Here is a 14,481-nt window from a genome sequence, read left to right as displayed (position 1 = left end):
TTACATTTTTTTTATTCGGGCGACACTGATGAGTCTTTTGTAGACAAAACGAGCATCTGACGCAATTATAAAATTTAAAAACTGGTATTTATGATGAGTTGATTTGCAACTACTGGGTCGCTGCCACTGCTGGTGGAGTTTTAATTCCCCAAGTTTATATACAGACCAGTAGTCAGCACTTCTGTGATGACTTTAGTTCAATCTAATTAAAAACCGATCTCTCATCGCTCCTGTTTCTGATATGTCGCGTGGGATCAGAAAACGGGAGCGATGAGAGATCGGTTTTTAATAAGATTGACTTTAGTTATCATTGAGTTGGTTCTAATTACAAATTAACTGTTTATAAAACTTTGAATTTTTAAAATACTAAGGCTTTACTACCTTTGGAATAGATTACCTTAGCTGTATTAGGCAAATTTTTTAGGAATTTTTCACTTCGTACTTTATTTGGCCTTTTATTACATTATTTATAAGAGCATCACTGATGATTCTATTGCAGACGAAACGCGAGTCTGGCGCAGTCATAAATTTTCAATCCTGGTATCTATAATGAGTTTATCCATACACCAAATATAAAATACCTATTGTTTATAGTATCTGACAGTAATGTATAGATTATCGGGTTTTCTACACATTGATATCATAAAATATCAGCCGCGAGCCACAATGTGAACCTTTTTGACGAGTGAGTGTAGCGAACGAGCTAAAGAGTTTCACATTGTTTCGAGCGACTGATATTGTACGATATCTATACGAAGAAAACCCGATTATCTTTTTATCGTTCTATTACTGGTCGTTTCTTTCTCCCTAAGACAATTTTACGCTTGACAAAAGCAAGCTTGATAACGTCTCCTCTCGCATTGTGACGTCGCTGATAATTATAGAATAACTAATGGAAGAATTCAAATAGAGAAAAATATTCAACGAGTGACCGAACAACACATTAATTCACGAATGCGCGTAGCGCATGAGTTAATTATCAGTGTTGTTCGGTCACGAGTTGAATATTTTTCGATATTTGAATTCTTTAATTAGTTATTCTTTTTATTACATTGGCAAATGGCTTTTTTAAAGAAATTAATATAAAACATGTAAGGAACTATATTTTTTTCTACGCATTCACAATTTGTTTTGATCCGCCGTTATCGACGTCTTGACAACGCCTATTGTTGTATGACGACAGAGAGTGAAATAACCACGTTTATTTCACATGTGAAATTATCGGTTTTTATTTAACTGGGAAATCAATGTAATTCATTGCAACCAATGTAATAACTTCTCCTCTCACATTGTGACGTCGCTGATAATGCCTGGTCTCGTTTTGAAGTCTTGATACGAAAATTACGGAGCAACAAAGCAGGGTGATATAGGCGTAGGGAAGGACGATAAAATCTTATATATGGACTTGACCAAGAAAACTTAACCTTGTTCACTAATCCATGAAATGAGATCGAGGTCAAATTAAAACTCTGTGACGGGCATGATGATCTGTGTCATGGATGGATACTACACAACCTTTGTATTTTTTTAACAGGAGACGACCAACAATTATGCCTTTTCTATCCCAGGAATAAATAGCCTTAGCCGTATTTGATAGAACATTTCTGAATTTTGGTTCCTCAATGCTTTTCAACTTCATAGTTATTTTGGTCTTTTTTATTTAAAGATATTTTTTTATATAAACGTCACTTAGTCTTTTGAAGAAGAAACGAATTTCTGAGTAGGTTTAATCCTGGTATCTATGAATTTAAGATTATTTCCCGTTTTGGTAAATTGCTCAAATTTGAACTTTATTCGAGGTTAGCAGTTCCAAACAACATTCTAAATTTTAATCGATTTGGTGGAGCCTTATCCAGTATTCAAGTTGTTGAATCATGAAAGAAATGAAGAGGATAACAATGCAAGCGTCCTTAAAAATGCCAATCACTACAAAAATGTGTCACAGTCCAAGAAAGTTATTACATTAGTCTATCAAAGATAGTGGTTTGCAATGTTTCAAAACTTCCTTCAGCTATTATGGTACATTGAACTGGACTTAAATATATGATTTCATTATTCCCAGGATTTTTTTTTCTTATTTGTAATAAGATCTGATGATGGAAGATGTTGACAGTGTATAATACTGGGATGACGAGTCTTCTGTAGCCGAAACGCGCTTCTGGCGTATTAAAGTATAAGCCTGATACATTTGATAACTATTGTATCTCTTGTTATATGTAGTGGTATTCCTGATATGTTACATTAGTTTTATTACGGAACCATAAATTATCTTTCCCGATCATGTGCTTTTCATCTTTGAATTACCCTAAAAGCATCTGTATTTTAAGAGGAAATATAAATATGGGTATCACCAGTCCAGTAGTCAGCACTACTTCGGTGTTGACATGAATATCAATAATATGGTTATTTTTGTAAATTTCCTGTTACAAAACTTTGAATTTTTCGGAAAACTAGGGATTATTCCTTCCCAGAAAGAGATTACCTAAGCCGTATTTGACACAATTTTTTGGAATTTTGGGTTCTCAATGCTTTTTAACTTTGTACTTGTTTGGCTTTTTAACTATTTTGATCTGAGCGTCACTGATGAGTCTAATGTAGACGAAACGCGCATCTGGCGTATTAGATTATTATCCTGGTACCTTTGATAACTATCAACTGTGTGTTAAATGTTATTTCAGTCAGCAGCAACACAATCCTAAACAAGAATGACCGTAGGGTCATGCAGCCAAATTTAACAAACATAATGCAGATCTTTCGAAATAAACTCACAAATGACAGACAAAACATGTTGGAAATACCTCACACTGACACATTGACCCCTTACAGCAGCTCATGTGGTATTGATATACAAGTTAATTCATGATCGCCGTTAATGATTCGTATTATGATACCCGCAAAACAAAGACAACACACATACCGTAATATTGATTTGAAAATATATAAAAAGGTATGTAAAGATATGAACACTGATTTTCACCTAATAAACTAAATATTGAAGCAATATAAAATATCAACCTGGAAAACTACTGACTTTGTTGAAGGACGTACGGTGACCTATAGTTGTTAATTTCTGTGTCATTTTGATCGCTTGTGGAGAGTTGTCTCCTTGGCAATCATACCACATCTTCTTTTTTATATAGTAAAACTACTGAGAATTCAATATAATAATATAACAAAACTGAAACACAAACTACATAAAAATACATAACAATACCTGACAAAATATATTACCAAGTGCATGTCCTTCATGTCCAAAATATTGATAGAAATTTAAATAATTAGAAATATGTCCACACTGATAAAGCTCCCTCTTACGGGGCGCCGAATGGAACTCTTGTGGTTTTGCACAAAATTTAATTCTGTCATAAGAAAATCATTTTTGTCTTACAAAACTATGTGATACAGACTTGTTTTATGAGAACTTCAATTTTGTCATGACAAAAGTCAATTTTGTCTCATAAAAGTCAATTTTGTCTCACAAAAGTCAATTTTGTCTCATAAAAGTCAATTTTGTCTCACAAAAGTCAATTTTGTCTCACAAGAGTCAATTTTGTCTCACAAAAGTCAATTTTGTCTCACAAAAGTCAATTTTGTGTCACAAAAGTCGATTTTGTATGCAAATTAGTTCACAGAATCCAAACTAAACTAATTTGCATACACCATTGAATTTTGTCGCCCAATTTTCAAATTAGTTAACAAAAGTCAAGTCTGTGATACAAAAATGAATTTTGTCATGACAAAAGTAACTTTTGTCCACTGAAAGATAATTTTGTATGACAAAATTATTTTGTAAAACTCACTTTTGTCCGTACAAAATTGAATTTCGAGTACAAAACCACAAGATATCCGTTCGGCGCCCGTACTTCTGGCATATAACAATATAAAGACGCACATATCAAGAACGATAAAAGTTACGCAACTCAAATTCTGTGACTTTAGGTAACATTTGGTTGGAGAAAATATCAATAATAAACTTATAGTAAATCCATCTCAATTGTATTAAACCCAAATTCATCATCTGTTTATATATCAGAGGGTGTAAATTTTAATGAAAATATTAGAGTCTACATTGGTCTGTCTAATTCAATAACTTTTATCTAGTCCGTATATGCTTATGTTTATAAAAATCGAAAATTCAATGAATTTAATCCATACTTTTTTGATAGCTTCATAAAATAATATCATTTACTATTTGCCCAAAACTAATATAAGCCTGATTATCTCCTGAGCAACTTGATTTGTTCTAACTAAAACAACCTTTATTCATATGTGTTTAACACTTTTTATAAACTGTACTACCTCAGCAACATCTGACTTGTGTTAAAAGCATCTTACAAGAAATGAAGGAAACAGATGACAGTACGTGTGAGTATATGTTTTGCTAACTAGTGGAAGTCACCCTAAGACTAAATATCAAATGTGTGACCGATTATGACATAAGGCAAATAAATGTTGAAGGTATAATGTGGATGAAAATATGACAAAAAGAACCTAAAGAAATAGCCAAAAACCATCTATGGCCAACTTAGCCTGAGGAAGTTGAAATCTTCGAAATCAACTGTATTTGGAGTATAGAAAGATTATAATGGTTTCATATTCAATTAAGAGGGTTCACAATTATAATTTCCGATTAACGTTCGTGCATACAACTTGTTACTACCAACTCATCTATAAAACAACTTATTATTTCAATCTTATCTTTAATACAACTGACCAATATAAAGTTTCTCGTATGATCGTGCTTAAGACAAAACATATATTTATAGTCTAAATATGTATTGAAACTCTACTGCGCAACTCATGTACTGTATAGACTATTACATTAATCAAGATGAAAGATCAACTTTTGTTTTCAAATATTCGACTTTGATCGTTCCTGGTGAAGGAAAATTCAGAAAACTGCTTCGGAAGCATGAAATTTAACGTATTTTTTTCATTTTTTATTTTCTGTATAAAATAACTCATAATGAACCACTTGGCGGATTCCGTTATAGTGGCTGTGGCATATTTGTATATATATATATATATTTTTTTTTTTATATTTGTTGATTTTGCGTTGATTATCCGCTTTGCTGATTGTCGTTTAACTTGGGTAATTAATTATACTTTAAACATAACAGGCAACAACAAATCAAAAAGCCACATAAGGCCAATAACTCTAAAAATAAATCGTCTGATTCTGATCGATTGGTAAAACTGGAAAGAAGAGAAATGGTGATAGTTTCTTTTCATATTTATTAACAAGATATGACTATTATGGTATGTTTTTATTAATGGCAGAGATGCTAGATCAACAGAAATATTAGTTTATATTCGAGTTATAGTAGTCCCATTAGCAGTGATACCTTATGTTTATACTGTAACCCCAACCCCTCAGGATGATTATAACCAAGTATGGTATTCATTATCACTGAACTAGTATATATATATTTGTTTAGGGGCCAGATGAAGGACGCCTCCGGGTGCGGGAATTTCTCGCTGCCATGAAGACCTGTTGCTGACCCTCTGCTGTTGTCTGTTCTATGGTCGGATTGTTGTCTCTTTGACACATTCTCCATTTCCATTCTCAATTTTATTTGAATTTGTATGTGGTTTCTGAGAAGATTTTTGTAAAAGTTGATAATTCTAAGTCAACTGAGAAGCAAAAAGAGGCAAATGACAATTGCTGTTAATGGCGCATTGAACAAATTTTAACCCTGTCACAGGTCCATTGACATGTCCCAAACTCAATTTAGAAACATCTTCAGTGGTTGAAGTGGAAGTTGAAGACAGTCGTTAAGTTGCTATTTCATTTACACATAATCACAATATTCTTTTATTCATAACTTCAGTACATGATATCATATGAAATTATAAAATAGAAAAAAAGACAATAACAAGATACGAACCATCCTTTGTTTTAATTATTTTTTTAAATTCGATCAAATCAAATGTGTTTGTATATCAGAATGCATTGTCTACAATATTCATTTTAGCAATATTCAAGGAAAATTCATTCATGATAAACTGAAAATATTTGTGTACTATCGTCACCTAAAATATATTACTTCTACTGATCAGTATCAATGTTCATTGTAAAACTGAACAATATGCATTTTACCCTCACTAACAAAGACAAGATCTTGGTTTTTTAGACAAAAACTGTAAAAGTTCATAGGTGGACAATGTAGAGTATCTTTCAGAGCGAAGTTTTTCACAAACTTTCCATTAGAATTCAGAATAACAACCTGGCCAGTTAAGCTTAATACAATGATACTTCCTAATGATGTGGACTCTACATCCATCGGGTGCCCTATATTTTCCTTCCGAATTAACTTCCCATCCTGGCTAAAAACTTTAACTTCATCTTGGAAAAAACTAGGCACACAAATATTTCCATTAATATTCTCTGTTATTTTGAATTTGTACAGAAAACCAGACATTAAAGACTCTTTTTTCAATAAAACTTTCTCTTCACATTTTATAGTTTTCACTAAAACTCCATCTTGCGATAAAAATTTGATATGCATCTTTGAAAATTCACTGTTCATCATGAATGTTGGGGTAGATTCTAAATAAAGAATCATAATATGTCCTTCTCTACTCACACAGAGGGCTAGAACAAAGTTTTTTGAATCTGGTAATGTGTAAAAAGTTTGGATTTCATCATGTTCGTTTTTGACCTGGATGGCACGATTTTTTTCAACAGCAAATACAAGCTTCTTTGATTCTAAAAAAAGCATGTCAATAACTTTTTTCATCCCGCCTATTAATCTTGGGCTTTTATCTGGTTTCAGTTCATAACAACAATTTTCATCTGAAGCTAAAATTGTACCATCCTTACATATGGCCAGCGAACTGTGGTTAACAAAAAGGTTTTTCTCAAAATCATACGATTTTGAAGCTTTAATTTCAGTGTCTGGTTTTCCATTCAAAGGAACTGTATGTAGATGTCCAAAGTCAATCTTTTGACTTTTTGAGAATTGTTTTGTTTCCTTTGGTATCAATAAAGGTTTGTCATAGTCTTCAGGATTGGGAGACAAATCCAGAACATCCTTTTGGATTTGTAGTATATTGTCTTTGACCTTTGATTGTTTTATCAGTTCAATTTTAACATTCAATTTCTTTTGAAGCTGTTCTAATTTATCCTGTTCTCTGGACATAGCATCAGAATTACCATCAAAATTTTCTCTCAACTCTTCGATCAATATACCCTCAAACTTTGTTACTAGCTGCCTCAACTCATTTGTATGTTCTTCAATTTTCTTCGTTTCTTCTTGAAACTTCATTTTATGTAGATCGTTCCATGTATCTAACGAATCAAGTTTTCCTTTGACACAGGGCAGCATGTTTTGTTTTATGTGATTCTCTAATATCACAAGCTCTTCCAGGGATTCCTCATGTATTTTATCTATAGTTTTATTCCGATGTGCCAAATGACAAGAACTAACAGACAAACATTCCGGACAAACAAGTGTTTTGCATTCAAGACAATAATTAGTACAAATGCGATCTACATGACCTGCACACCTGATGTCTTTCAGATTTGTTTTTGTTTTCGGACTACTATCCGGTGAAATAGCCCTCCCAATGTTATGATATCTCTTTTTCAAATCCCATAAATGATATCTTTTACATTCATAGCATATCGGTTGGTCGCAATCAGAACATGTCCATTCAGGTATTTTTTCAACTTTACAAAACCCACAGATGTGAATTTGTGCAGTCAGACTTGATGACGAAGCCATTTCACTTCACACCAGAAAAATAAAACTTTATTTTGACACAATATTATTTAACTACTGTTATCTCAATTAATAAGACTAAAGTCTATTTGAAATGTCCTTTACTACTGTAAACAAAGATATCGGCATATCTATTTATAAAACTATCACAGTCTTAATTTGAATATCTCTAAACAGAGATATCTATTTTGTGTATTCAATTTTTAATAAATAATTCTGTGCACCGCTTTAAAAGAAACTTTTTCGTATATTTAAATATTATATGTATGTCTGCCTATTTGTAGCGACAACTGTATATTATACCTTGTCCATTTATCTAATGATTAGGAAATACTAAGCATTATAATAATTAATAAAGTGCCAAATAAATCAACCTATCAATATTAAAGTAGATCTGATTCTTTACTTCCTCCCCAAGTTGGTCTTATTGCCTTCTGTAACTATAGCTGATAAAAATCAGCTTAAGTTTCGGGAGGTGTTACCTCTTCGTTGTGTTTTCTGTGTGTAAAGAGCTCACATATTCATACGAGTAATCTTTTATATTATCCAATGTTCAGCAGGCTTGGTTGCATATGCTTTCATCTCCATACTAAATGGACGTGCACGGGTATCTTTGACATAACAATACTTGCAAAGGAATCACTATTTGATTTGCTACCTACAAATATAATCCTCAGTGATGTACATGTTATGCACGTTACCAATCCATCTCATACTTTTTGTGCAAAATATATCCTAAGAGTACATGGGAAAGGGGATGGGGGGATATCAGACTACAAATAAAGGCAACAGTAGTATATCGCTGTTCAAAATTCATAAATCGATTGAGAAAAAAACAAATCCGGGTTACAAACTAAAACTGAGGGAAACACATCTAATATAAGAGGAGAACTACGACACAGCATAAACACAACACTTAAATGTAACACACACAGAAACGAACTATAGTAAATCAATCGCCATATTTCTGACTTAGTACAGGACATTTTAAGAAAAAAAAATGTGTTTGGGTCTTGAATTAAGATGTATATTAGTGATATGGTTAACATTATATATATTTCGATAAATGTGTCAACCTTGATGTCCCTTAACATATATATATATGTCCCTAAACATATATATATGTACACTACCTAAGAACAATGTATGTTTTGTTGCCAATGTAAACATTAAGATAAAATAAATAAATAAAATTATCTGTTACATGAAACACAGTCCTGATACATGTATAAATGATATAGCAACTGCGCATTAAAACATCTATTTTTTCATATCATATCCCCTATCAAGGTCAACTTAGACCATGATATCAGCACCAAAACAGACATAGATAAAATAGGAACCACGGGCTCACAAAGGATCTGAATTGCTTTTTTAAATATATTTTCAAAGTTTCATCATAAGGTTCACATACTGATAGACTGTAAATGGAACTGAATAAACGTGGCAAAAAGAAATTACAGAAGAGTAACAATTCAAATATATTTCATCAGGTATTTTCTTGCTTTTTGTAACGTCTGATATATAGAGCTTTATATAAATAGTTACAGCTATGTTCTACCAGCGTATAGGCATCTATCTGTCTTCCAACTTGTCCCTGTTGCAACGCAAACGTAACATTTAAAATAGATATTGGTAAACCGCTATGCAGCTGAAACATCTCCATTATTTTTGTTAATGGGCCGGATACAATTAAACAGTACTGCTAAACTACACTTAAAATTACGGAATGTTGCTGAAGAGGTCCATATAATATCTTTTCATTTTGTTGTACAACCTCAATGTAGTGGAGTCATAGTAAAACTGAAAAATCAAACCTAATAGTACAGTTACCGATTGTGATTCAGATTATATGACTATATATTATAATATTGGTAGTTAAGACTTAACTTGGCATTTTGACTTGTCTTCAAAAAATAGTATGGTGCAATTTTCGTAAAATAGGCTGAAAGTAAGATAATTTACTTTAAAGAAAATTTAAAATTTACAAATTTTAGGTTAGCATTCTTACATAACTTCTGTCATTATCCCAGACTTTGAATGCTATGTTAGAGTTCCACTGTGGCGTTACCAATAATTAAACATATTTGATGGAGTTAATTAAAGTATATAATCTTCCTCTTAAAGAAACATATAAGCAAATTGAATGTTGTGCAAAAACGACATTCAAATTCTGATACATGTTTCCTGAAGCTGTAGACATTTTGCTGTCAAATGTTAAGGCAGAACGAGTGGGTAATTAGTCACGTCATTATAGATCGGCATCCCAAATGTCACATTATTATTTTGTACTTCATAGGCTTTAACTTTCAGATACAATCGGTCAGCATTTACAGGCGTGCGATTTTGCTTTTATATAGACATTTTAACAGTATGTGTTGACCGACATGGCAACATATTTATTTAATGATTCAAAGAGAGCAGATGGCATTGTACGTATGAAATCCATATAAGTCTGCACTACTTCGAATGACACTTACTAGACATTTCCTAGCATTCCTTAGTGGTGCTATTCTAAGAAATAGTATTACTTCAAATGATGCAAATTAACATGGGGAAACAAGACCAACAGAAATGACAAGAGGCGAAGAACATGTTATTGCCATTGTGAGTCATTTGAATCAAATGATGACTGATCTCTTTGATGTCGAATCCCATCGTTCATGTCTTATCAGTATCTTATCCGTAATGCATGCTCATGCAGTCGAGGAAGTCTTTAACATGTCTAAACATTCTATAACTAGTACTCTTAATAAAAGACAACTATCATAGTCAAAATTAAATACGTTTGAAAATATTGCTTCAAAAAGAAACCTTACCGGGATTAAAATTTAAATCAGGGGGAAATAATCTCAGGTTACAAAAATCAAGAACTTGTATTCAGACGTGCGTTATAATCTAAAGTATCTTCTGCACTTTGTATATCTTCCATTGGTTCAATGTATTGATGCTAAGAAAAAATATAACATCCGGTGACCTTGCAGCTGACTGTCGTAAAAATATGTCCCAAAGCTTTACTTAAGCGCACATAGCAGAAGACGCTTTGACCTCCATGACATAAAAAAATCTTCAAAGTCTGATGAAAGGGAATGCCGCACAAATACAAGTAATGAAAGGCAGAACAATTTTTGAATAGAAGAAGTTCATGTCTTTTAAAAAAACAAAACAGGTTCCCCTTAATTGCGTTGGTACTTTTATTCTTTGAAACTTTGACCCCTTATAATTCCACCTGGTTGTCAGCTTTTCCTAGCCTGAACTATACAAACAGATGACACATAACCATACACATACAAACGATTTGTTCGTGCAGAAGGGGAACATAAGCAGTGCAATATGTGTAATGAACTGTTAAATAACCAATTATTCTATTTACCAACTATGATGGTGAATTTTTACCAATTACTTGTAGCTGCTTTTTTACAAGCTGTTATCGCGACGCAACATGTGTAAGAAAGTTAGTTTCATAGCTTTTTGATCAGATTTTTTTTTTATTTCTCCACGATATGAACAAAATACGCGTCAAGTAATGACGTAAGCTGGTCAGTTTGCCTCACTGTGAGGCGGCACTGAAACAGCAAGTGTTTGTACTCGTATAACAAATGTATCAAGCAGAATTCATTCAGAACCTTCTAAAATACAAAAAGAAAAAGCACCTTGCAAAGTTTTTTAATTTCACTTTTATATATATTGATGATGTCCTATCACCGAATAACATATACTTCAGTCAGTACTTGCATCTCATACATCCCGGTGGACTTCACACAATAATCTATGACTATACTGACTTCATAAATTGGAGTGTGCTCATTATGAGGAGGAAGCTGGAAAGAATAAAAATCGACACCATCACGAATTGGTTAATCTATACCATGTGTCTGTGACTAAACTAACTAATGACATTTTTATCACATCTTATAGATTGTGGTTGAGCATCTATGTCGTACCGGTGTGTATCTGGAATAGGACTGTTATACCGAGAGAGAATTTACATTGCTATATGACGTGTCTCTGTGTTTTGCACATCCAAAATTCATGTATTTATTTTTGATGTTTTTGTTATGGTTTTGGTTGAATAATGTGTTATGTCGTATCGCTTGTTGTCTACATAATTATAAAATTGCCTTTCAATTCCATCATTGTCATATTCCCGCATACAAATTATACAAATATTTTATTAGCACAAACTCATCAACAATAAATAGTTAAGGCTCATGGTATATTAATTACATAGTTGATCATACATAATAAGTATTGTAAATAATGACTATATTAATATGTAGTATTATAAACAATGATTATGAATTAAAGACACATTGACAATTTTATAAAGTTTGTTCTGCTTTACACAGGTTCAGACTGTCTGAGATGAAAGAGGAAGTTAATTTTAGGATTGTGTATAAATAATTATTTAATAAAAAGATTATATTGTTTTAATTTTTTTGAAATTTTGTAGGATCATCAATTATATTTTGAAACTTTTTGGAAAAATAAGGCCCCTATAGTTATTTTTCTTTCTTACAATGTAAAAGAAAATGTTTTTCATTTTCAAATTACCAGAAAATAACATACAGAGCAGTATCTCTCATTTCTGGGAATATTTAGATGTCTCCTCTTTCAATCATCAGTATATGAGCGCATATACGGATATATGACTGTTATACTGAATGTGAATTTGCATTCAGCTGTAGGGCATGTCTTGGTGTTTTGTACAACATTCATGGATTTATTGCTTCTGTTTCTGTTATGGTTTCAGTTGGATAAGCTTTTGTCTTATCGTTTGTAGTCCAAATAATTATAAAATTGCCTTTCCATACCATCATTGTCATGTAAATTGTTTGGACGAATATTGTGAAAATAATTGTATAAATTTTAAGATTGCATGTTAGTTACGTAAGATCGTCACTGTTTTTGATATCTTGTGGTGTTTGGTGTAATATTGTTTTGCTGTTTCCTTGTTGTGTCAACTATTATAGTATTTGAATTTGCGTTTCTCTGTTATGAATATTCTTGCATGTAGTTGTGCTTTTTCTGTTATGTCGTGTTTAGCGATATGCTTTAACATGGTCATAAAGCTGGAGGTTTGGCATGCCACTTAACCAGATTCAACCAATCATTTTTTTTCTTAAAATGTCCTGTACCAAGTCAGGAGTATGGCAGTTGTTATCAAATAGTTCGTTTATATGTGTGCTGGCGTTTTGTCTTGTTGCACTTCGGTGTTCCAGTTGTTCTTTTGTGTTCCTCTTATAGTTTATGTGTTTCCCTCGGTTTTTGATTTGCAACCCGAATTTGTTTTCTCTCTAGCGATTTAAGACTTTTGAACACCGGTATACTACTGTTGCTTTTATTATCAAACTAAAATTTGATTAGCATCAGATATTGCTTAACCCTCAAACTCGGATCGACAGGAAAAAAAGTTTGTGTTAACCAAAGTTTAACTTAAAAAGTAGATGCCCTGGTATCAATCAAGGAGAGACAACTTGAACTTGCAAGAGGTAGTCCCATTACGTGTATCAGGTTGACTTGGTTGTATATTGTTCTAGTGAACATTGGTCTGTTCTAGTGAACATTGGTCCAAATCATGTTGAACAAACAGACAGACAAATTAAAGCAATACTGCTCCTGTATTCTATATGTTGGGCTCTAATTAAAAATTGGAGATACCTCCAAAATATATCCAATATTATGTTAATAGTTTTTCAAAACAGTCGTTTGCACTTAAACTGGTATGTAACTAGGAACTTCTGATTACACAACTACATACAAGATACATATATCAGCCTAATCTTACAAGAAAAAATCTAAAAAGAAATTACTGAATTATTTTGACTGTTGTACCATCATAAGTAAAGCACAGGAAAAATTGTGTGCATGTACTGATTTTGTGTCATGGGTGAAATTTCCCATATCTCTATCAATAGAAGACAAAAAAATAAGGCTATTCAAACTAATAATTTTCTAACCTAAGGATAGATTGCCTTAGCTGTTTTTTTGGCAAATTATTTATGAATTTCGTGTCCTTGATACTCATTTTCGTAACTTTTTTGGCCTTTTTTAAGCGTTACCATCACAGATTTGCTTTTTCTTAATTGGATTTATGACTTTTAAACAGCAGTTTACTACTGTTGCCTTAACTGATGAGTCTTTTTGAAGAGGAAATACATGTTTGCTGTACAAAATTTTAATCCTGGCATCTATGACTGTATTTCCCCTTTATCAAAAAGACAAGTGTGAATTGTTCAAATTAGAATTTGATCTGTGGTTAGTGGCACCTAACAAATAACAATTGCAAATTTCAATTGATTTGGTGGAGCCTTACTCGGTACTCAAGTTGCATCATCTGAAAAACAATTGTTACACTACATATGAAAGTTTATGTCCCGTAACCACTGAGAAGTGGCATAAACCAAATTAAGAGGTTATCAATGAAATAGTCTTGAAAACGTGTCAAACAATTAATTAATATGCCACAGTCCAAGAAAGTTGTGAATAAATCTAGCAGTCTACCAAAGATAATGGTTTGTATTATTTCAAAACCTCCTTCTGCTATTTCGGTACACTTAACTTGACTTTAGTATTGGATTCTATCATTTTCTTATTTGAAACAAGAGCAGATTAAATAAAATAATACAAGTGTTCGGTAAACAGGAAGTTGTCGAGTGATAAATCTGAAAACGCATCACACGGTATAGCTGACTTATATCAAGCCTGAAACCAAATTTCAGAAATCCTGGTAGTGTAGTTCCTGAGAAAAATGTGA

Source organism: Mytilus galloprovincialis, chromosome 7 (genome assembly GCF_965363235.1).
Source record: "Mytilus galloprovincialis chromosome 7, xbMytGall1.hap1.1, whole genome shotgun sequence".
In the NCBI taxonomy this organism is placed as follows: domain Eukaryota; kingdom Metazoa; phylum Mollusca; class Bivalvia; order Mytilida; family Mytilidae; genus Mytilus; species Mytilus galloprovincialis.
The sequence above is the reverse complement of the archived record's forward strand: the minus strand, read 5'-3'. Positions refer to the sequence as shown.